The 5000-nt window shown below is 50.8% G+C and overlaps 1 non-coding gene across 1 annotated transcript in view; it reads right to left on the bottom strand.

Moving 5' to 3' along the window:
* Positions 1-162, bottom strand: part of LOC124590646 — a 1910-nt gene extending 1748 nt beyond the window's left edge. The window contains exon 1 of the ribosomal RNA XR_006976703.1: positions 1-162. This exon is cut by the window's left edge and continues 1748 nt beyond it. This is a non-coding gene — a ribosomal RNA (small subunit ribosomal RNA).
* Between the last annotated feature and the right edge of the window lie 4838 nt (positions 163-5000).

The raw sequence follows: 5000 nt of genomic DNA, 5'->3' as shown, positions 1-5000 counted from the left end.
TCTAGAATTACCACAGTTATCCAAGTAACGTGGGTACGATCTAAGGAACCATAACTGATTTAATGAGCCATTCGCGGTTTCACCTTAATGCGGCTTGTACTGAGACATGCATGGCTTAATCTTTGAGACAAGCATATGACTACTGGCAGGATCAACCAGGGAGCTGCGTCAACTAGAGCTGAGCAGCCGGCCGCCCGGGAGTGTGTCCCGGGGGCCCGCGCGAACACGCAAGCGTCCGCTCAATTATTCTGCAAACAGGAGGAGGCTGAGCTCCCCTGCACCATACACCTCGAAACCCTCTCAGGTCCCGGCGGCGCGCAGCGCCGTCCTAAGTACTTGGTCGGGTTCGAGAGAGGCGCAATCGCCCGGAGTTTGGCGAGTAGACGCTTTAGGTGCGACCACCCGTGCTCCCAACTGAGCTTGCCGCTGCCGACAGAGGCCCGGGAGCGTGCTGTCGTGGCATTGCCGGCGGGAGACAACACGCGCCACCTACGGTGACCGGCAGCTCCAACGCCAGCGCCACAGAAGGACAAAAGCCCCACTTGGGTGCCGAAGCGAACTCTCCCAGCACAGCGCACGCGCCAACACGTCCGCACAGCTGCGATACAAACCACCTGCGAGAACCGCAGAGGCGACCGAGCAGCAGACGGCGTCGCGGCGCCGAGCGCCGGGCGGCGGCGCATCCTCAGCGCACACAGTCCTCAATCGGACCAGCACACTGCAGATGTCCACCGCGCTTCGCACCGGGCCCGCGAGGACCTACTTTGGCCGCACGGCGCCGCGTGCAGGGTGCGCCGGCGCGCAGCTGCGCCGCCTGCCGCCTCCGTCGGCCGGCGCGCCTGCCACTGGCCGCCCCCACCAGCCGGCTGTAGCGCGTGCGCCCACGCACCGCGCGGCCAGCACGCCGGGAGGCCCCCCCTCACCGGCCGGGGACGGTCCCACCCAGCCACCGCCGCGTATCGCTTCACACCCAGATGCCATTCACGTTCGTGGGCATGGTGGGTATCGCTGGAACAACCGGTTGGTAGCTCAACCGATCGTCGCCATCACTGATTCACCTCTAGCGAGAACAACCGCACCACAACGGTTTACCAGTTGTTCATTTGCGTAACGTCACCAGCAAACGTAGGCGTCCATCGCCATTTGCAAATTCAACGATTGTTGCATGCCTGTGTCAGGTGTCACGACACACTATGTCTGCCCACATACACGCAACAACATGTGCACGCTTCGCGAACACGTGGAAGGTGGCCCCCGTACGTATGCGATGTCCATTGCGCGAACGACTGTCAACCGGCCTCTGTCGCATGTCGCAGATGTGGAACGCAGTGCACCATGCTATCACGGTGTGTGAGAAGAGACGACTACGTCTGACAACACGCGCCACTACATCAACAGACGGCTCATGCTGATCGCCATCCAGGGCATACCACACTGCAATCCAGCTCTTATAGGGAGACGACACGTAGCTGAGTGCACAACATTTGGACCGCATGGTTCGCCGTTGTTGGCGCAGTCGTTGTACGGTCACATGTACCACGATGTATCATTCAGTACATGAGGACCAATGTGCAGTACAGTGTGTGATTTGGACGTACAACATCAGCGGACAGTTGACACAGGCCGTACCACAGCGTAGGCTAAGTGCTTCGCCATGCAAATGCCAATGAACAACTGCAAATGCCAATGAACAACTGCAAAGGGCATTGAGCATGTACGTCCTGCTGCCATCCACATTACAGTGTATAGCTGCAAGGTGTTTAACATGAAGCGATACACTGGGGACCGGGCAGTGCGAGTAGCAAACTATATTGCGGGGGTTGCAGTTAGGCAACACTACACTAATTTAACGCGTCGTATGACAATTACAGAGCAGGTTAAGGCCCAACGTGTGTTGGGTTAAGGCCCAACGTGTGTTGGGTTAAGGCCCAACGTGTGTTGGGTTAAGGCCCAACGTGTGTTGGGTTAAGGCCCAACGTGTGTTGGGTTAAGGCCCAACGTGTGTTGGGTTAAGGCCCAACGTGTGTTGGGTTAAGGCCCAACGTGTGTTGGGTTAAGGCCCAACGTGTGTTGGGTTAAGGCCCAACGTGTGTTGGGTTAAGGCCCAACGTGTGTTGGGTTAAGGCCCAACGTGTGTTGGGTTAAGGCCCAACGTGTGTTACGTTACGGCGCAACGTGGGTTACGTTACGGCGCAACGTGGGTTGCGCTACGGCGCAACGTAGGTTACGTTACGGCGCAACGTAGGTTACGTTAAGGCGCAACGTAGGTTACGTTAAGGCGCAACGTAGGTTACGTTAAGGCGCAACGTAGGTTACGTTAAGGCGCAACGTAGGTTACGTTAAGGCGCAACGTAGGTTACATTAAGGCGCAATATAGGTTACATTAAGGCGCAATATAGGTTACATTAAGGCGCAATATAGGTTACATTAAGGCGCAATATAGGTTACGTTAAGGCGCAATATAGGTTAGGTTAAGGCGCAATATAGGTTACGTTAAGGCGCAATATAGGTTACGTTAAGGCGCAATATAGGTTACGTTAAGGCGCAATATAGGTTACGTTAAGGCGCAATATAGGTTACGTTAAGGCGCAATATAGGTTACGTTAAGGCGCAATATAGGTTACGTTAAGGCGCAATATAGGTTAGGTTAAGGCGCAATATAGGTTGGGTTAAGGCGCAATATAGGTTAGGTTAAGGCGCAATATAGGTTAGGTTAAGGCGCAATATAGGTTACGTTAAGGCGCAATATAGGTTACGTTAAGGCGCAATATAGGTTAGGTTAAGGCGCAATATAGGTTAGGTTAAGGCGCAATATAGGTTAGGTTAAGGCGCAATATAGGTTACGTTAAGGCGCAATATAGGTTAGGTTAAGGCGCAATATAGGTTAGGTTAAGGCGCAATATAGGTTAGGTTAAGGCGCAATATAGGTTAGGTTAAGGCGCAATATAGGTTAGGTTAAGGCGCAATATAGGTTAGGTTAAGGCGCAATATAGGTTACGTTAAGGCGCAATATAGGTTACGTTAAGGCGCAATATAGGTTAGGTTAAGGCGCAATATAGGTTACGTTAAGGCGCAATATAGGTTACGTTAAGGCGCAATACAGGTTACGTTAAGGCGCCATACAGGTTAGGTTAAGGCGCCATACAGGTTAGGTTAAGGCGCAATACAGGTTAGGTTAAGGCGCAATACAGGTTAGGTTAAGGCGCAATACAGGTTAGGTTAAGGCGCAATACAGGTTAGGTTAAGGCGCAATACAGGTTAGGTTAAGGCGCAATACAGGTTAGGTTAAGGCGCAATACAGGTTAGGTTAAGGCGCAATACAGGTTAGGTTAAGGCGCAATACAGGTTAGGTTAAGGCGCAATACAGGTTAGGTTAAGGCGCAATACAGGTTAGGTTAAGGCGCAATACAGGTTAGGTTAAGGCGCAATACAGGTTAGGTTAAGGCGCAATACAGGTTAGGTTAAGGCGCAATACAGGTTAGGTTAAGGCGCAATACAGGTTAGGTTAAGGCGCAATACAGGTTAGGTTAAGGCGCAATACAGGTTAGGTTAAGGCGCAATACAGGTTAGGTTAAGGCGCAATACAGGTTAGGTTAAGGCGCAATACAGGTTAGGTTAAGGCGCAATACAGGTTAGGTTAAGGCGCAATACAGGTTAGGTTAAGGTACGACATAGGTTAGGTTAAGGTACGACATAGGTTAGGTTAAGGTACGACATAGGTTAGGTTAAGGTACGACATAGGTTAGGTTAAGGTACGACATAGGTTAGGTTACGGTACGACATAGGTTAGGTTACGGTACGACATAGGTTAGGTTACGGTACGACATAGGTTAGGTTACGGTACGACATAGGTTAGGTTACGGTACGACATAGGTTAGGTTACGGTACGACATAGGTTAGGTTACGGTACGACATAGGTTAGGTTACGGTACGACATAGGTTAGGTTACGGTACGACATAGGTTAGGTTACGGTACGACATAGGTTAGGTTACGGTACGACATAGGTTAGGTTACGGTACGACATAGGTTAGGTTACGGTACGACATAGGTTAGGTTACGGTACGACATAGGTTAGGTTACGGTACGACATAGGTTAGGTTACGGTACGACATAGGTTAGGTTACGGTACGACATAGGTTAGGTTACGGTACGACATAGGTTAGGTTACGGTACGACATAGGTTAGGTTACGGTACGACATAGGTTAGGTTACGGTACGACATAGGTTAGGTTACGGTACGACATAGGTTAGGTTACGGTACGACATAGGTTAGGTTACGGTACGACATAGGTTAGGTTACGGTACGACATAGGTTAGGTTACGGTACGATATAGGTTAGGTTACGGTACGATATAGGTTAGGTTACGGTACGATATAGGTTAGGTTACGGTACGATATAGGTTAGGTTACGGTACGATATAGGTTAGGTTACGGTACGATATAGGTTAGGTTACGGTACGATATAGGTTAGGTTACGGTACGATATAGGTTAGGTTACGGTACGATATAGGTTAGGTTACGGTACGATATAGGTTAGGTTACGGTACGATATAGGTTAGGTTACGGTACGATATAGGTTAGGTTACGGTACGATATAGGTTAGGTTACGGTACGATATAGGTTAGGTTAAGGTACACATTGTTGTAAGGAAAGGTTTAATGGGGGGCGGGGCGGCCGGTTTGTTGATTGTGATTATAGTAAGTGGATGCCTGCGGCATCATCTGATTTGCCACGTCAGGATGCACCTTTGGCTCATGACAGGCGGCGCTCTCATTCCATGCTTGTGGCAGACCTGTGTCTTTCATTCCTGCCATTGTTTGTGTGCTGTGAGAGGAGGCAGTATTGTGATGTTGGGTGCACCCCTGTGTAGGACATGTGTGGGTGTTGGTGGCTTGGCTGAGCAATGGTGGTTGTCGGGTGGGTGGGATATTCTGTTTTCTGAGTGGACCTCCCAGTCTGGTTATGACAGTGTGGATTGTCTAATGTGGCGGAGAGGATG

The sequence above is a fragment of the Schistocerca americana genome, unplaced genomic scaffold (genome assembly GCF_021461395.2).
Source record: "Schistocerca americana isolate TAMUIC-IGC-003095 unplaced genomic scaffold, iqSchAmer2.1 HiC_scaffold_77, whole genome shotgun sequence".
Classification (NCBI taxonomy): Eukaryota; Metazoa; Arthropoda; class Insecta; order Orthoptera; family Acrididae; genus Schistocerca; species Schistocerca americana.
This window is presented reverse-complemented; position numbering and strand designations above follow the sequence as displayed.